Source organism: Artemia sp. Qi Xiang Cuo, chromosome 16 (assembly GCF_049724085.1).
Source record: "Artemia sp. Qi Xiang Cuo chromosome 16, ASM4972408v1, whole genome shotgun sequence".
In the NCBI taxonomy this organism is placed as follows: Eukaryota; Metazoa; Arthropoda; class Branchiopoda; order Anostraca; family Artemiidae; genus Artemia; species Artemia sp. Qi Xiang Cuo.
The window spans coordinates 24,580,760-24,601,909 of record NC_142809.1 but is presented as its reverse complement, the minus strand read 5'-3'; the positions used below and the strand labels follow the sequence as shown (position 1 = coordinate 24,601,909).

At 34.3% G+C, this 21,150-nt stretch overlaps 1 protein-coding gene across 1 annotated transcript in view; it reads right to left on the bottom strand.

Annotated features, from left to right (window-relative positions):
- LOC148942705 (uncharacterized) overlaps nucleotides 1–21,150 on the bottom strand; it is a 125,139-nt gene that overhangs the window by 72,322 nt on the left and 31,667 nt on the right. The window lies entirely within an intron of this gene.

Here is a 21,150-nt window from a genome sequence, read left to right as displayed (position 1 = left end):
TGAACTTTTTAAAGTAGCGAAAATCCTAGACACCAAACCCATAACTTATCGTCTGCGGGATACCAAAGATGAAGAGATTGTCAGCGGACTTATGACTATGAACTACAAAAAGTTAAAAATAATAGTGAAATCTATCAAATTGAAAAGATATTAATGACTCGTACTCGCAGGGGTAAGAAACAGTTACTTGTTCGATAACTAGGATATAACTCTGATTTGGATTCTTGGATTAGTGTTCAAGATTTTGACAATGCCCAATGATTTTTATGTAACATTTATGTCCAACGTCTCCGATCCCCTCTACAATGACTTGAATACGACAAGTGATTTTTGGACAAAACTCTCTCCTGCCATTAAATTCGACGGTGCGTATGAAATGGGTCTTGTCGACTGCATTCTCAAAAATACCTATGATATCCTGAGAAAGGATCGCTAACATGATATAATAGTTAGACCCTTTGATTTGCCGCCACCCGCAGTAGATCAAGAACAAATTCAGAAGATCAATTGGTCGGATTATCCATATGTTGAATTGCCGTACGAGGAGCTCAGTTGTATGAATGATTTGTGTCGTTCAGTCAATAAAAGAGTTTTTACTCGTAAAAAAGGAGCCTTTCATTTCAACTATTCAAAGGAAGAGGGCAAGATCTACACTAGTTCACCCATTGCCAGTGAATAGATTATTCTCAATGATAAGCTGAAAGATATTCTTGGCTTTAAACTTAAAATAACCAATGGTAAAAGTGCCAGAAACACTAATATTATTTTTGCTGAGTCTCCAACAGCCTCCTCCTAGGACACTTGTATATTTCTCTATGCCTCATTTGTTGAACCATCGAGAGTTGGCAATAGCAATGTCCCTCTCCTGCAAGTTCTTGAACGAAAAACCAATCAAGATCATATTCATCATTACAATATAAAGCACCTTCAGTATGTGCCCGTAAACACTTCATATCTGGAACTCTGTCAGTTAACACTAAGGACTGAATTAGGTTATTCTTTAGCAATATCAAAAGATTTAGCTGTTATTACATGTCATTTTCGACCCATCGTCATCACTACCTAAAATGAACAATAGAAGAATTCCATTCATCTGTCCTGATATCAACTGCTATGTTAGTGCTCTGAACCCACGTCAAATAGGTCATGGATTGGACTATTAAAAGGGGCGTACTAAAATGTCTGTCTATGGTCTTGGTAGCTGGTTTTCAAGGCTATTTCGTTCTGCACTACCCCTTGCCAGAGAATATCTCGTACCTGCTGCATCAAATTTTGCTGCCTCAATACTATAGGACTGGGGGTCGGGTAAAAATTTCAACGAGAGTGTTAAAGAAAATATTAGATCCTCAACAAGAGCCGTTGGCGAGCAATTAAAATCTCAGCAAAATGGGAAGGGGTTAAAAAGGATGCGTGGGCATCATTCACTCATCAGTCTCTACCCAGGCGGGAAGCGACGGACATCAACAACGACTTTGAGGAATAAAACAAAGAAGACCAGTAAAAAGAAGAAGAAGAAGAATATTGTTGGATCAAAGAAGGATTTCTTCTCTTAAGATGACCTATCTCCTCCACAAGGAATCGCATCCATCAATCTGCTCCTCATTGAATCTATTAAATGCTGAAAATGTTGATGTCAGTGTCAAGTATGGCTACTATGAACAATTTCACCCTCAACAACCCCTGTCGGAAAATATACACTTTCAAATATTTTCAATGAAGATTATTTCATCGATTTATCGTCAACATTTATTGATTTAAATGTTGCAGTGAAGAAAAAGTCAGACAAAACAACTCCCGCTGCTGATGGCCTGTCCTGAAAACTATATCCTACACAACTTGTTAAAACAAATTAATGTATTTATTAATGGAACATTGGTGAGCACTAGCAATAATTTATCCAACTATGCAAGCTACATACAATTTACGATGATGACACCAAAGGCATATAAGGAGATGAGAGGTCGGGCACTGGGCTATGAATATTGATCAGGTGTTGATACTGACGGTGAGTTAACCATTGCAGTGACCCAGGAGTATCATCTAGTTGGAATATTAAATCATGAGATATTCAATATATCCCAATGGTTACCCCCAATGTCAAGATTGATATAAAGTTGCAACTAGCTCCATCGAATTTCATTTTGAGAAAAACACTTGCTGCACCACCTGATGCAAATGTCATTATCACTTCGGTAGTTCTTCATGTTCGAAAACAACAGGTTATGAGCTCTGTTGCATTGGCATTGGAAAAGCTAAGAGCCAATGCTAACAATATAAAATTTCTTGTACCCCATATAATCACTAATCAATGACAAAGTGCTACTGGCTCTGGCAGTTATACCGATTCATCATTTATCAATGGAGAAATCCTATCAACACTCGCTTTAGAATTTTTAAAGAATGCTAGTACCGTTGGATCCTGGACTGCATCCCCCATGATTTTAATTTTTTAGGTCTATCTAGTCTCGTGTGCAAAGCGAATGGAATCCCACTGTACACTCTATCATTTGATAAAAAAAATCCTACAGAACTCTGTATTAGTTGACCACGCAATTCCTAGATCATGACTCCCAACTATTTGAAAATGGAATAACTGATTCAATGTTTTCAAAAAATCATAGTGTATTTGTTATGGACCTGTCTTTTTCTCAAATCTATCCATTTCTTTTAGTCCTGACACTCTCACAACCAACTTCAGACTAACCAGGATTCTTTTTCTACTTTATAAAAAATACACGCTAACCTACTATAGAAAGAAAAATATCTACGATTTAGAAACAATTTTATTGAATATAATTACATCAATATTAATAACTGATTCAATTTGTTTTCCTCGATATGTTTCCCCAGTGTATCTAATGCAGCTTAAAGTCTATTTATATGCACAATGTTCAGTTTCGCCGCGAAGCATAATTGCTCCTCCAATTTAAATTTGTTCAATGATATCACACATCTAGCATACATATCGTCCCATTCAAGGCTTAGTCTACATCCTCATGTTATTTCCACTGCCACGTTTGGCACTCTCGCCCTTGTATCATTGCTGCTACCTGCTCCACCATCAAGCTCTAATAGTGTAAATGAGTAGTTATCTAAATACCATTTTGGGGACTTTATGTTCCTTCCGGTGTATTTGTCCCACTTTACATTCCATGGCACCTTTCCAGTGCATGTAGCTATGGATCTGGTTTGGTGGGTATAATCTATTCCATAACACCTTTCCAGTGCATGTACCTATGGATCTGGTTTGGTGGGTATAATCTGGTTTGGTGGGTATAGTCTGGTTTGATGGGTATAGTCTGGTTTGATGGGTATAGTCAGGCTTGGTTTCTTAGGGATTCCCCGCCTGTTCCTAAACATTGCAAAAAAGATAGCAGTATGAATGGGGGATTCCCCACAAATTTGTTTCAACTCCAAGTTTTTTTTCAACCAGACTGGTTTTTTTTTCGAGCTAAAACCTGTTTTTTAGGCAGCCAATCATAGACTAAACTGATTAACAGTTAAGGTAACCCCGAAGGGGTTGTTAAATCAGGTAATTTGTTACTTGACCTAGCTTTACCTCGCCGATGTGGTCTGTATAATACACAAGTAACGTTTGAAAAGTATTGTCAATTTAAAATAGGATCTAACGTTCCCTTCGTTCCCCCATTGCTGAGGGGCAGGGGAGGATAGGCGAGGGGGGGGGAGTCAATTTTGGAGGTAACACATTCTAAATGAGAAATCGTAAAATACCCGAGACAATGAACAAGTCCCAATATGGCAAGTATTTAGTTAATATAATGCTTGGAAGAGAAATTAAGTTTTGAGGGGGTGTAAAAATGGTACTTATTTAATATCCCGGTAAACATACGACTAGAAATGCTTCAGGAGAAATAGACTATTACTTCTTTCTGAACTAATCAATATTCCTTGACAAATCTTTTTTTATTTTTACTGTACTGATATTATTCAAAACATTGCATTGTCTATGCCACATGAAACTAGCTAATATTTGTCGTGGCTTTTTAGGTCTTCAATTTTTTTTTTCAGTGTAATTAATAAAATAAAAAAATGATGAAATTTAGATTTGGCTAAGCTATATTTTTACTACTTTATATGAAGTGCGGGGGGTGGGGGCAAGTATTCAGTTAAAATAAAGCTAGGAAGGGGGAAATTAAGTTTTGAGGGAGGTGTAAAAATGCTACTTATTTAATATCTCGGTAAACATTTGACTAGAAATGCTTCAGGAGAAATAGACTATTGCTTCTTTCTGACCTGTCTGGGCAGTGCGTGGGGGCAAGTATTTAGTGAAAATAATGCTAAAAAGGGGGAAATTAAGTTTTGAGGGGGGTGTAAAAATGGTACTTATTTAATATCCCGGTAAATATACGACTAGAAATGCTTCAGGAGAAATAGACTATTGTTTCTTTCTGAACTAATCAATATTCCTTGACAAATATTTTTTCATTTTTACTGTATTGCTATTATTCAAAACATTGCATTGTCTATGCCACATCAATCTATCGAATAATTATCGTGGCTTTTTAGTTGATAAATTTTTTTTTTCAGTTTAATTAATAAAATAAAAAAATGATGAAATTTAGATTTGGTCAAGCTCTATTTCGACTAATTTATATGAAGTGCGGGGGTTGGGGGCAAGTATTCAGTTAAAATAAAGCTAGGAAGGGGGAACTTAAGTTTTGAGGGAGGTGTAAAAATGCTACTTATTTAATACCCCGGTAAACATTTGACTTGAAATGCTTCAGGAGAAATAGACTATTGCTTCTTTCTGAACTGTCTGGGGAGTGGGTGGGGGCAACTATTTAGTGAAAATAATTCTAAAAAGGGGGAAATTAAGTTTTGAGGGGGGTGTAAAAATGGTACTTACTTAATATCCCGGTAAACATACAACTGGAAATGCTTCAGCAGAAATAGACTATTGCTTCTTTCTGAACTAATCAATATTCCTTGACAAATATTTTTTTATTTTTACTGTATTGCTATTATTCAAAACAATGCATTGTCTATGCCACATCAAACTAGCGAATAATTATCGTGGCTTTTTAGGTGTTCAATTTTTTTTCAGTGTAATTAATAACATAAAAAAATGATGAAATTTAGATTTGGCTAAGCTCTATTTTGACTACTTTATCTGAAGTGAGGGGGGGGGGGGCAAGTATTCAGTTAAAATAAAGCTAGGAAGGGGGAAATTAAGTTTTGAGGGAGGTGTAAAAATGCTACTTATTTAATAACCCGGTAAACATTTGACTAGAAATGCTTCATCAGAAATAGACTATTGCTTCTTTCTGAACTGTCTGGGGAGTGGGTGGGGGCAAGTATTTAGTGAAAATAATGGTAAAAAGGGGGAAATTAAGTTTTGAGGGGGGGGTGTAAAAATGGTACTTATTTAATATCCCGGTAAACATACGACTAGAAATGCTTGAGGAGAAATAGACTATTGCTTCAGTCTGAACTAATCACAATTCCTTGACAAATATTTTTTTATTTTTACTTTATTGCTATTAGTCTTCACGATTACATGAATATACAGTGTATTTTCACGACTACAAGCCTGAGGCATGAATATACAGTCTGGTTTGACGATTAAATTGCAAAAAGCGAGCAATCCTTTTATATTATATACCTATAGATTGAACAAACACGTTTTGAGAGTATAATTGAGATTATATGACGCAGCCAGATGGGTTTTTGAAGCACTTTCATCATAACCTGTTTCTTTTTGTTTTTTTTTTCGGCAATTGACATTTTTTTCTGATAACAAGTACCATTCATTGCGATCGTAGCTCTATGTTGGCTCGTTTTATATACTTCAGCCTGTATATTCATTTGTGTTGAATAAAAATCTTGAATCTGGAAAATGAAAAAATAAGTATTTAAACAAAATGTACGATGCTGCTAATTAAAGAATAGTAGGCTACACTCAGAATATTTTGATTGACATATGCTGTTCAATCACTTTACGTAAAAAGCTAACTATATTTACAAAAAGGGATAAGGGATTCGTGAATTGGACTGTACGAACGATCTTATTTGAATAATAGTGAAAAAACAGAGCTAGCTTAGGTTGGAGTTGCACGGGGGTTGAGTTGCATGAGGGTTCAGTTAAAGAGGGCTCACTTGCATAAGGGTTCAGATGCATGGGGGTTCAGTTGCTTGGGGTTCTGTTACACGAGGATTCAGGTACAATGGAACCCACACAAAAACAATGGGGCACACACTAAAGCCAAATTAGGCCAGTGGCCTATGAGAAATCGTAAATTACCCGAGACAATGAACAAGTCCCGATATGGCAAGTATTTAGTTAATATAATGCTTGGAAGAGAAATTAAGTTTTGAGGGGGGGGTGTAAAAATGGTACTTATTTAATATCCCGGTAAACATACGACTAGAAATGCTTCAGGAGAGATAGACTATTGCTTCTTTCTGAACTAATCAATATTCCTTGACAAATATTTTTTTTATTTTTACTGTATTGCTATTATTCAAAACAATGCATTGTCTATGCCACATCAAACTAGTGAATAATTATCGTGGCTTTTTAGGTTATCAATTTTTTTTCAGTGTAATTAATAAAATACAAAATGATTAAATTTAGATTTGGCTAAGCTCTATTTTGACTACTTTATATGAAGTGAGGGGGGTGGGGGCAAGGATTCAGTTAAAATAGAGCTAGGAAGGGGGAAATTAAGTTTTGAGGGAGGTGTAAAAATGCTACTTATTTGATACCCCGGTAAACATTTGACTTCAAATGCTTCAGGAGTAATAGACTATTGCTTCTTTCTGAACTGTCTGGGGAGTGGGTGGGGGCAAGTATTTAGTGAAAATAATGGTAAAAAGGGGGAAATTAAGTTTTGAGGGGGGGTGTAAAAATGGTACTTATTTAATATCCCGGTAAACATACGACTAGAAATGCTTGAGGAGAAATAGACTATTGCTTCAGTCTGAACTAATCACAATTCCTTGACAAATATTTTTTTATTTTTACTTTATTGCTATTAGTCTTCACGATTGCATGAATATAGTGTATTTTCACGACTACAAGCCTGAGGCATGAATATACAGTCTGGTTTGACGATTACATTGCAAAAAGCGAGCAATCCTTTTATATTATATACTTATAGAGTGAACAAACACGTTTTGAGAGTATAATTGAGATTATATGACGCAACCTGATGGGTTTTTGAAGCACTTTCATCATAACATATTTTTTTTTGTTTTTTTTTTGGCAATTTACATTTTTTTCTGACAACAAGGAGCATTTATTGTGATCATAGCTCTATGTTGGCTCTTTTTATATGCTTCAGCCTGTATATTCATTTGTGTTAAATAAAAATTTGGAATCTGGAAAATGAAAAAATAAGTATTTAAACAAAATGTACGATGCTGCTAATTAAAGAATAGTAGGCTACACTCAGAATATTTTGATTGACATATGCTGTTAAATCACTTTACGTAAAAAGCTAACTATATTTGCAAAAAGGGATAGGGGATTCGTGAATTAGACTGGACGAACGATCTTATTTTAATAATAGTGAAAAACCAGAGCTAGCTTAGGTTTGAGTTGCACGGGGGTTGAGTTGCATGAGGGTTCAGTTAAAGAGGGCTCACTTGCATAAGGGTTCAGATGCATGGGGGTTCAGTTGCTTGGAGTTCTGTTACACGGGGATTCAGGTACAATGGAACCCACACAAAAACAATGGGGCACTCACTAAAGCCAAATTAGGCCAGTGGCCTATGAGAAATCGTAAAATACCCGAGACAATGAACAAGTCCCGATATGGCAAGTATTTAGTTAATATAATGCTTGGAAGAGAAATTAAGTTTTGGGGGGGTGTAAAAATGGTACTTATTTAATATCCCGGTAAACATACGACTAGAAATGCTTCAGGAGAAATAGACTATTGCTTCTTTCTGAACTAATCAATATTCCTTGACAAATATTTTTTTTATTTTTACTGTATTGCTATTATTCAAAACAATGCATTGTCTATGCCACATCAAACTAGTGAATAATTATCGTGGCTTTTTAGGTTATCAATTTTTTTTCAGTGTAATTAATAACATACAAAATGATGAAATTTAGATTTGGCTAAGCTCTATTTTGACTACTTTATCTGAAGTGAGGGGGGTGGGGGCAAGTATTCAGTTAAAATAGAGCTAGGAAGGGGGAAATTAAGTTTTGAGGGAGTTTTAAAAATGCTACTTATTTTATACCCCGGTAAACATTTGACTTCAAATGCTTCAGGAGTATTAGTCTATTGCTTCTTTCTGAACTGTCTGGGGAGTGGGGGGGGGCAATTATTTTGTGAAAATAATGCTAAAAAGGGGGAAAATAGAAGCTGTTTCCAAAAGATTTAGGATTCATTAACATTTTTCAACTTATTGTTTTTTTTTGTATATATCTTAAAATGTCAAAATATACTTATGATTCTAGCAATTATGCCCTATGATTGGTCAGAGACACGATGTGGCTTTCCCACTGGAGGTTTTATGACTCCTCCCCACAATTAATTCAGATGGTTTTAGGACTCATCTCACTACTCATAACTCCATTCAACCTTGAGCGAAGGTATAAAAGTTTGATGAAGTATTTTTCTACTTAACAACTACATTAATAGCCTCCAAGATGATAGGACTGTATGACACAGAATTTATCGGATTGAAAAAATCATCGTGTGGTGTTATATTTGAATGTTCCTTTTTATTATTGTCTATGGATCTCGAAGAAATTGTCTGTTATCATTGGATAATGAACTATAATCTGTTTGAGTATGATAACCGCTTGTGGAGTACTACATTACGTTATATAAACAGACTGGGATTCTATGATAGAGTGATTACACCACTTAATAATACTGGTCAGGAACTGAGAAATGTTCAGGAGGAAGTCAGTGAAATTTGCAGCTTTTTCGGGGTTGAAGCACTCTACGTAAAGGGTAATGTACCTACAGATAAAGTTTTAGTTCAAAAGTGTGACCCTAGGATTCCACTTTTCAATCTAGAAGAGTTTAAGTGTCCTAAATTTGAAGGGGGCTATTACCGTCCCGATGACGAGGTTAGGTTCTTCGCACAGTGGATACCTAAGGACATACCTGGTCGTGATAGATCCATAAGACATGGTAAAAAAAAAACTATTCTATATAATGAGATCACCTTTTCTGGATGTTCAAGTGTGAGCTCTAAGTACTATTTTTATGTAAATATGTGTTGTTGTTTTTTCTCAAAAAAAATCTGTTAATACGTTTAAGCAATAAATATCTTTAAGCCTAAACCGTCTTTATTCTTTAGAATAGTTTTATTCATTTCTTTAAATTATTAAGAAATTGTAAGTAAGTAACAATGGCTTTCTTGAATTCGCTTCCTGGACACAATACAGATATTTAATTCAAGAAATCATAATAAAATCACAAGTAAGTAATAAAGTCTTTATTGTTTTCACCTATTGGATACACAATACTGAAATTTCATTCAAGAAATTATGAAGGAATTATAAATAGGTAACACACTCATTATTGAAGTCACCTCTTGTATGCACAATGCAGAAATTTCATTTAAGAAATTATCAAAAATTGTAAGTAAGTAGCAAATTCTTTCTTGAATTTGCCTCCTGGATAAATAAAAAAGACATTTTATTCAAGAAATTATGACAAAATTCTAAGTAAGTAACAAACTCTTTCTTGAAGTTACCTCATGGATACACAATGCAGAAATTTCATTTAAGAAACTATCAAAAATTGTAAGTAAGTAGCAAATTCTTTCTCGAATTCACCTCCTGGATCAATAAAAAAGACATTTCATTCAAGAAATTATGAAAAAATTCTAAGTAAGTAACAAACTCTTTCTTGAAGTTACCTCATGGATACATAATGCAGAAATTTCATTTAAGAAATTATGAAAAAATTGTAAGCAAGTAACAAACTCTTTCCTGAAGTCACCTCGTGGATGCACAATGCAGAAATTTCATTAAAGAAATTATGAAAAAATTGTAAGTAAGTATCAAATTCTTTCTTGAATTCACCTGCTGGATAAACAAAAAAACATTTCGTTCAAGAAATTATGACAAAATTCCAAATAAGTAACAAACTCATTATTGTTTTCACGACTTAGATACACGATGTAGAAATTTAATTCAAGAAATTATAAAAAAATTCTCAGTAAGTAACAATTTCTTTCTTGAAGTCAACTCTTGGATACACAATACGGAAATTTCATTCAATAAATTATAAAAAAATTGTAAGCAAGTAACAAACTCTTTCCTGAAGTCACCTCTTGGATACATAATGCAGAAACTTCATTTAAGAAATTATCAAAAATTATAAGTAAGTAGCAAATTCTTTCTTGAATTCGCCTCTTGGATAAACAAAAAAAAGTCATTTCATTCAAGAAATTATGACAAAATTCTAAGTAAGTAACAAACTGTTTCTTGAATCCTCCTCCTGAATGCACAATACAGATATTTCATTTAAGAAATTACGAAAAAATAGTAAGCAAGTAACAAACTCTTGCTTGAATACACCTCGTGGATACACAATGCAGAAATATCATTAAAGAAATTATGAGAAAATTGTAAGTAAGTAGCAAATTCTTTCTTGAATTCACCTGCTGGATAAACAAAAACACATTTCGTCCAAGAAATTATGAGAAAAGTCCAAGTAAGTAACAAACTCTTTATTGTTTTCACGACATAGATATATGGTGTAGAAATTTAATTCAAGAAATTATAAAAAAAAGGAAAGTAAGTAACAAACTCTTTATTGATTTCACCTCTTGGATACAAACAAAGACATTTCATTCAAGAAATTATGACAAAATTCTAAGTAAGTAAAAAACTCATTCTTGAATTCGCCATTTACATGCACAATACAGAAATCTCATTCTATGGGACCTCTACACGTGATTAAACATGTTTTGAAACTACATGCTATTTGCTTGCCATTCCTTGGCACCTTTCCAAACGAGCGGGGATTCCCCACTGGTTCCTACACATTGCAAAAAAGTGACCAGTACGAAAACTCCACGTTTTCAACCAGACTGGTTTTTTAGACAACACCCATTGTCAGGTTGGCCGAGTGGTTAAGGTGCTAGACTTAGGATCTGGTCCCCATATGGGGTCGTGGGTTCGAGTCCCACACCTGACAATCTTTTTCTTATTCTAAATCTTTGGAAACAGCCTCAGCTATGACCTTGAGAAAAGAGCCTGAGAAAATTGCCTGATTATCCAAAATGGGGAATCATCCTCCAAAAGTCGACAGGAAGGCCCCCCTCCAGCGTTTTCTCGGATATGTTGAATAAAACATGCAAAGTCGACATAGCTTTATTTCATTTTTTTAAGGTTAATTTAGACGAGGTTACGTGCGCGCACGTAACCTCGTCTAAATTAAACTTAAAAAATGAAATAAAGCTATGTCGACTTTGCATATTTTATTCAACATATCCGAGAAAGCGCTGGAGGGGGGCATTCCTGTCGACTTTTGGAGGATGTTTCCCCATTTTTCGATAATCAGGCAATTTTCTCAGACTCTTTTCTCAAGGTCATAGCTGAGGCTGTTTCCAAAGATTTAGAATAAGAAAAAAATTGTCAGGTGTGGGACTCGAACCCATGACCCCATATGGGGACCAGATCCTAAGTCTAGCGCCTTAACCACTCGGCCAACCTGACAATGGGTGTTGTCTAAAAAACCAGTCTGGTTGAAAACGTGGAGTTTTCGTACTGGTCACTTTTTTGCAATGTGTAGGAACCAGTGGGGAATCCCCGCTCGTTTGGAAAGGTGCCAAGGAAAGGTAAGCAAATAGCATGTAGTTTCAAAACGTGTTTAATCACGTTTAGAGGTCCCATAGAATGAACTTTCTGTAGTGTGCATGTAAACGGCCAATTCAAGAATGAATTTTTTACTTATTTAGAATTTTGTCATAATTTCTTGAATGAAATGTCTTTTTTTTTGTATCCAAGAGATGAAAATCAATAAAGAGTTTGTTGCTTACTTTCCTTTTTTTATTATTTCTTGAATTAAATTTCTACATCGTGTATCTATGTCGTGAAAACAATAAAGAGTTTGTTACTTACTTGGAATTTTCTCATAATTTCTTGAACGAAATGTGTTTTTGTTTATCCAGCAGGTGAATTCAAGAATGAATTTGCTACTTACTTATAATTTTCTCATAATTTCTTTAATGAAATTTCTGCATTGTGTATCCACGAGGTGTATTCAAGACAGAGTTTGTTACTTGCTTACAATTTTTTGGTAATTTCTTAAATGAAATATCTGTATTGTGCATTCAGGAGGAGGATTCAAGAAACAGTTTGTTACTTACTTAGAATTTTGTCATAATTTCTTGAATGAAATGACTTTTTTTTGTTTATCCAAGAGGCGAATTCAAGAAAGAATTTGCTACTTACTTATAATTTTTGATAATTTCTTAAATGAAGTTTCTGCATTGTGTATCCAAGAGGTGACTTCAGGAAAGAGTTTGTTACTTGCTTACAATTTTTTTAATAATTTATTTAATGAAATTTCTGTATTGTGTATCCAAGAGTTGACTTCAAGAAAGAAATTGTTACTTACTGAGAATTTTTTCATAATTTCTTGAATTAAATTTCTACATCGTGTATCTAAGTCGTGAAAAAAATAATGAGTTTGTTACTTACTTGGAATTTTGTCATAATTTCTTTAACGAAATGTTTTATTGTTTATCCAGCAGGTGAATTCAAGAAAGAATTTGCTACTTACTTACAATTTTTCATAATTTCTTTAATGAAATTTCTGCATTGTGTATCCACGAGGTGACTTCAGGAAAGAGTTTGTTACTTGCTTACAATTTTTCATAATTTTTTAAATGAAATTTCTGCATTATGTATCCATGAGGTAACTTCAAGAAAGAGTTCGTTACTTACTTAGAATTTCGTCATAATTTCTTTAATTAAATTTCTTTTTTATTAATCCCAGAGGCAAATTCAAGAAAGAATTTGCTACTTACTTACAATTTTTGATAATTTCTCAAATGAAATTTCTGAATTGTGTATCCATGAGGTAACTTCAAGAAAGAGTTTGTTACTTACTTAGAATTTTGTTATAAGTTCTTGAATGAAATGTCTTTTTTATTTATCCAGGAGGCGAATTCAAGAAAGAATTTGCTACTTACTTACAATTTTTGATAATTTCTTAAATGAAGTTTCTGTATTGTGCATACAAGAGGTGACTTCAAGAATGAGTGTGTTACCTATTTACAATTCCTTCATAATTTCTTGAATGAAATTTCAGTATTGTGAATCCAATAGGTGAAAACAATAAAGACTTTATTACTTACTTGTGATTTTATTATGATTTCTTGAATTAAATATCTGTATTGTGTCCAGGAAGCGAATTCAAGAAAGCCATTGTTACTTACTTACAATTTCTTCATAATTTAAATAAATGAATTAAACTATTCTAAAGGATAAAGACGGGTTAGGCTTAAAGATATTTATTGCTTAAACGTATTAACAGATTTTTTTTTTAGAAAAAAAACAAAAACAAAAAAAAACACATATTTACATAAAAATAGTACTTAGAGTTCACACTTAAACATCCAGAAACGATGATCCCATGATATAGAATAGTTTTTTTTTTTACCATGTCTTATGGATTTATCACGATCAGGTTTTTTCTTAGGTATCCACTGCGCGAAGAACCTAACCTCGTCTTCAGGACGGTGATAATCCCCTTCAAATTTAGGACACTTAAACTCTTCTAGATTGAAAAGTGGAATCCCAGGGTCACACTTTTGAATTAAAACTTTATCTGTAGGTACATTACCCTTTACGTAGAGTGCTTCAACCCCGAAAAAGCTGCAAATTTCACTGACTTCCTCCTGAACATTTCTCAGTTCCGGACCAGTATTATTAAGTAGTGTAATCGCTCTACCATAGAATCCCAGTCTGTTTATATAACGTAATGTAGTACTCCACAAGCGGTTATCATACTCAAACAGATTATAGTTCATTATCCAATGATAACAGTCAATTTCTTCGTGATCCATAGACAAAAACAATAAAGCATATTCAAATATAACACCTCAAGATGATTTTTTTAATCTGATAAATTCTTTGACATACAGTCCTATCATCTTGGAGGCTATTATTGTAGTTGTTAAGTAGAGAAATACTTCATCAAACTTTTATACCTTCGCTCAAGGTTGAATGGAGTTATGGGTAGTGAGCTGAGTCCTAAAACCATCTGAATTCATTGTAGGGAGGAGTCATAAAACCTCCAGTGGGAAAGCCACATCGTGTCTCTGACCAATCATAGAGCACAATTGTTAGAACCATAAGCATATTTTGACATTTTAAGACATGTACAAAAAGAAAAAAATAAATAAAGTTGAAAAATGTTAATGAATCCTAAATCTTTTGGAAACAGCTTCTATTTTCCTCTTTTTAGCATTATTTTCACTAAATACTTGCCCCCACCCACTCCCCAGACAGTTCAGAAAGAAGCAATAGTCGATTACTCCTGAAGCATTTCAAGTCAAATGTTTACCGGGGTATTAAATAAGTAAAATTTTTACACCTCCCTCAAAACTTAATTTCCCCCTTCCTAGAATTATTTTAACTGAATACTTGCCCCCACCCCCCTCACTTCAGATAAAGTAGTAAAAATAGATCATAGCCAAAACTAAATTTCATCAATTTTTTATGTTATTAATTAAACTTAAAAAAAAATTGAACACCTAAAAAGCCACGATAATTAATCGCTAGTTTGATGTGGCATAAACAATGCAATGTTTTGAATAATAGCAATACAGTAAAAATAAAAAAAATATTTGTCAAGGAATATTGATTAGTTCATAAAGAAGCAATAGTCTATTTCTCCTGAAGCATTTATAGTCGTATGTTTACCTGGATATTAAATAAGTACCATTTTTACACCCCCCCCCCCACCTCAAAACTTAATTTCTCTTCCAAGCATTATATTTACTAAATACTTGCAATATCGGGACTTGTTCTTTGTCTCGGGTAATTTACGATTTCTCATAGGCCACTGGCCTAATTTGGCTTTAGTGTGTGCCCCATTGTTTTTGTGTGGGTTCCATTGTAACTGAATCCCCGTGTAACAGAACCCCAAGCAACTGAACCCCATGCATCTGAACCCTTGTGCAAGTGAGCCCTCTTTAACTGAACCCTCATGCAACTCAACCCCCGTGCAACTCCAACCTAAGCTAGCTCTGTTTTTTCACTATTATTCAAATAAGATCGTTCGTACAGTCCATTTCACGAATCCCTTATCCCTTTTTGCAAATTTAGTTAGCTTTTTACGTAAAGTGATTTAACAGCATATGTCAATCAAACAATTCTGAGTGTAGCCTACTATTCTTTAATTAGCAGCATCGTACATTTTGTTTAAATACTTATTTTTTCATTTTCCAAATTCAATATTTTTATTTAACAAAAATAAATATACAAGCTTAATTATATAAAACGAGCAAACATAGAACTACGATCGAAATTAATGGTAATTGTTATCATAAAAAAATTTCAATTGCCAAAAAAAAAAGAAAAAAAACACGCTTTGATGAATGTGCTTCAAAAACCCATCTGGCTGCGTCATATAATCGCAATTATACTCTCAAAACGTGTTTGTTCACTCTATAGGTATATAATATAAAAGGATTGCTCGCTTTTTGCAATGTAATCGTCAAACAAGACTGTATATTCATGCCTCAGGCTTGTAGTCGTGAAAATACACTGTATATTCATGTAATCGTGAAGACTAATAGCAATAAAGTAAAAATAAAAAAATATTTGTCAAGGAATTGCGATTAGTTCAGAACGAAGCAATAGTCTATTTCTCCTCAATCATTTCTAGTCGTGTGTTTACCTGGATATTAAATAAGTACCATTTTTACACCCCCCTCAAAACTTAATTTCCCCCTTTTTACCATTATTTTCACTAAATACTTGCCCCCACCCACTCCCCAGACAGTTCAGAAAGAAGCAATAGTCTATTTCTCCTGAAGCATTTCAAGTCAAATGTTTACCGGGGTATTAAATAAGTAGCATTTTTACACCTCCCTCAAAACTTAATTTCCCCCGTCCCAGCTTTATATTAACTAAATACTTGCCCCACCCCACTCACTTCATATAAAGTAGTCAAAATAGAGCTTAGCCAAATCTAAATTTCATCATTTTTTTATGTTATTAATTACAGTGAAAAAAAAAAATTGAACACCTAAAAAGCCACGATAATTATTCGCTAGTTTGATGTGGCATAGACAATGTAATGTTTTGAATAATAGCAATACAGTAAAAATAAAAAAATAATTGTCAAGGAATATTGATTAGTTCAGAAAGAAGCAATAGTCTATTTCTCCTGAAGCATTTCTAGTCGTATGTTTACCGAGATATTAAATAAGCACCATTTTTACACCCCTCTCAAAACTTAATTTTACACTTTTTACCATTATTTCGACTAAATAATTGCCCCCACCCACTCCCCAGACAGTTAAGAAAGAAGCAATAGTCTATTTCTCCGGAAGCATTTCAAGTCAAAATTTTACAGGGGTATTAAATAAGTAGCATTTTTACACATCCCTCACAACTTAATTTCCCCCTTACTAGCTGTATTTTAACTGAATCCTTGGGGCCCCCCCCCTCCCTTCCTATAAAATAGTCAAAATAGAGCTTAGCCAAATCTAAATTTCATCATTTTTTTATGTTATTAATTACACTGAAAAAAAAATTGAACACCTAAAAAGCCACGATAATTATTCGATAGTTTGATGTGGCATAGACAATGCAATGTTTTGAATAATAGCAATACAGTAAAAATAAAAAAAATATTTGTCAAGGAATATTGATTAGTTCAGACAGAAGCAATAGTCTATTTCTCCTGAAGCATTTCTAGTCGTATGTTTACCGGGATATTAAATAAGTACCATTTTTACACACCCCTCAAAACTTAATTTCCCCCTTTTACCATTATTTTCACTAAATACTTGCCCCCACCCACTCCCCAGACAGTTCAGAAAGAAGCAATAGTCTATTTCTCCTGAAACATTTCTAGTCAAATGTTTACCGGGGTATTAAATAAGTAGCATTTTTACACCTCCCTCAAAACTTAATTTCCCCCTTCCTAGCTTTATTTTAACTGAATACTTGCCCCCCCCCCCCTCACTTCATATAAAGTAGTCAAAATAGAGCTTAGCTAAATCTAAATTTCATCATTTTTTTATGTTATTAATTTTACTGAAAAAAAAAATTGAACACCTAAAAAGCCACGATAATTATTTACTAGTTTGATGTGGCATAGACAATGCAATGGTTTGAATAATAGCAATACAGTAAAAATAAAAAAAAATATTAGTCAAGGAATATTGATTAGTTCAGAAAGAAGCAATAGTCTATTTCTCCTGAAGCATTTCTAGTCGTTTGTTTACCGGGATATTAAATAAATACAATTTTTACCCACCCCTCAAAAGTTAATTTCTCTTCCAAGCATTATATTAACTAAATACTTGCCATATTGGGACTTGTTCATTGTCTCGGGTATTTTACGATTTCTCATTTAGAATGTGTTACCTCCAAAATTGACTCCCCCCCTCTCCTACCCTCCCCTGCCCCTCAGAAATGGGGGAACGAAGGGAACGTTATATCCTATTTTAAATTGACAATACTTTTCAAACGTTACTTGTGTATTATAAAGACCACATCGGCGAGGTAAAGCTAGGTCAAGTAACAAATTACCTCAGTTAACAACCCCTTCGGGGTTACCTTAACTGTTAATCAGTTTAGTCTATGATTGGCTGCCTAAAAAACAGGTGTTAGCTCGAAAAAAAAACCAGTCTGGTTGAAAAAAAACTTGGGTTTGAAACAAATTTGTGCGGGGAATCCCCCATTCATACTGCTATCTTTTTTGCAATGTTTAGGAACAGGCGGGGAATCCCTAAAAAACCAAACCTCACTATACCCATCAAACCAGACTATACCCATCAAACCAGACTTTACCCACCACACCAGATTATACTCAACAAACCAGATCCATAGGTACATGCACTGGAAAGGTGTCATGGAATAGATTATACCCACCAAACCAGATCCATAGGTACATGCACTGGAAAGGTGCCATGGAATGTAAAGTGGGACAAATACACCGGAAGGAACATAAAGTCCCCAAAATGGTACTTAGATAACTACTTAAATGTACCATTCATTTCTTTGCTAATATCGTTTCCAATAAACTGCTCTCTCTAAATTCAATTCTCTTACTAATATGAACTACAATGAAAATCACTCCTTATATATGAATCCAATTACCAATAAATTTACCGTATATGGAGTACCCTCTGTATCCCTTCTCTCTGATTGGCCCAGAAAATGGGCGTTGGCACAGAAACCTGCCTGCTAAGGCATATACCGGTCCTAGTAATAGATGAATGACCGTGATAAGCCAATGAATCCGTGAAACTGCATTGTATATGGTGTATATAAAGTACCTAACCCCTGAAATCACTGGTCACGGTACTAGATAGCTTACTACTCGTATTATGCGCCGTATAAAATTCGAGAACACATTTTTTTTTTTTGTTAGTTTCTTCGTTACTTTAGAAATGAATTTGGGCTACAGATTCGCACATTAGGGGGGGGGGAAGGTAAAGTATAGCAGGTCTGCATGCGAAATGTGTTTGGTACAATTACTCTGCATATTAGATAGATAGATAAATAAGCGTATTTTAAAGCCAAATAAAAGGCCATGAACACAGTAAAATAACATAAATGAATGTAGTGAAATGGGGGGGGGGGGGGTTTAACCCCCCTGAAAATACCCCAACGAGGAAAATCCACCGGAAAATCTCCCCCCCCCCCACGGAAAGTAACCCTCGCGGAAAATACCCCCTCCTTTTAAAATACCCTCGCGGAAAATAGCGTCCCACCCTGTAAAAAATAAGGTTTCTGAATTTGAAACTTTTATTTGAGTTTCTTTTTAGTTTCGCTGAAAAGTGTTAAGGAACAGGAAAAAGTGGAATTTACACACCAGAAGTATCTTACAAAACTTAGAAAAAAATACAAAACCATTGGTGTTTAAAAGACTTCCATATGAACTTCTGCAACTTTTGGCAGCAAAATTAAGACGCAAAAAATATAGGCGAACAATCATCAAAATTAAGCTAAAACACATGGCACTAAAAAGTTTAAGAAGGTTTGTCTATCCTTTGAAAGGATAGTTGGCTTTGGGAATCAACAAATTCTAAATTGTTTAAGTTTTTACGGACGAAAGCGTTGTCAAATTCTATAAATTTGTTTTTCTTATCTTCCAAGAGTAAAACTACCAAATTCACCATTAACAAATAAATGAAACCCAAAACTAACAGAAATTACAATAGATATCCTAGTCAAACCCAAAACGAGCAAAAATTAAAAGAAGTATGACTGACAACATCCGTGTCTTCTTCAGATCAGAGAATAATTTGCACTTTACTTAAAAAAAAAACAAAAAAAATCGTGTATTGTCAGTTTGATATACATATTCTGATATCTATTCCTAACAGTCTTAATACTTCTTTATTTGTTAAAGTAAAAACGGGAGAACATTTAAAATGTATTTTGTTTTCAGCAAAGTGCAAATTATGTTCTGGTCTTGAGGAGGTGTGGGGTTTTCAGCCCTACTCAGGCTAATTGTTACTATTTTGACAAACTTGCTCTGTGGAAAAAGTTTTTATATTAATTTCCGTGCATTTTTTATTGACCTAGTCTTTTTCATATAAGAAATTTTTATATCTTTTTAATTTTTTTCTGTTATACTCCATAGTTTTTACTTTGAAGATTATTTGACTTTATTTTCTGCTCATTTTTGGTTTAATGAGGTCCTTAACTTTTTTTTTTTAAAACTTATGTTTTCCATTAACAAATACTGTCTGTAAGTAATTAAATAAAAAAAAACAAGTTTTTCAACTGAAAGTGAGAAGCAACATCAAACCTTAAAACGAACTGAAATTATTACATATATCACAGAGATTCTCTCCTCTTAGAGGCATCGCGCTTAACGGTAAAGTTCTCTCTCCATGGAAAAATCCGATACTTGTGTCCTATACGTCACTGACTCAAGATTACGACGTGTAAAACTCGAGAACAAACTGTTTTTTTTCGTTACTTTAGAAACAAATTTGGGCTATATATTTGCACATTAGGGGGGGGGGATAAAGTAGGTGCAATTTTTCTGCATATTATGAAGTAAGAACTGTTTTCTGACATCAAATTATCCAAATACTTTACCCCTCCCCCCTTGTGTGCAAATATATAGCCCAAATTATATATTTTCCATATATTCTGTCACTTGTCTTTGTCTTGTCCCGCGCTAAGCTGAAAAAAACTAACGAAGAAACCGGTTTCGTTCTTGAGTTTTACACAGCATAAACTTCCGGGGGGTATTCCGGAGGGTATTTTCAGGGGAGAGGGGTGTGTGTCTGAGGAGGGGGGGGTATTTTCCACGGGGGGTATTTACGGGGGGTATTTTGGAGGGGAGTATTTTCCGCGGAGGGGGGGGGTATTTTCCACGATGGGTATTTTCCGGGGGATATTTTCCGCGGGGGGAGGGTATTTTTTTGGAGGGGGTAATGGCGGGGGGATTAAACGCCGGCCACCCTTTCAGCACCTTCGACTAAGCTAGTATCATTTTTGTAGGAAGGGTAGGGGTATTAAAGGGATTCTTCCTGCATAAAGACATGCTTTGAAGGCAGCAATATGCATAGTATTGTCATTTTTTCACTATTACTTTTTTAAACTCCTCAGCCATAACAACAAACAATCTAAAGTAGATTATTACTTTTTGCTCAATCAAAACGCAAGTTACAACAGTTTTTAAAATCCTCAGCAACGACAAAGAAAATATAAAGCGGATAGTTACTCTTTGCTCCATAAAAACCCAATTTATAACTGAAGCTCCGGCCCAAAAGCTAAGTAAAAATTTTATCTTTCACTTTGACTTCAATTCAAAGACTCTGTGACTAGAAATTATACTAATCACTCACATATCAATGCAGACACAAATTCTAGCCACATAACTTCAATGAGAATTGCCTAATAAATTAGTGACTTGGCCAAGAGTGACCAGCAGCATCTTTAAATATTTTTTTTTTTACGACACTTTTTTTTCTCTTTCCGACAGAATAATATTTTAC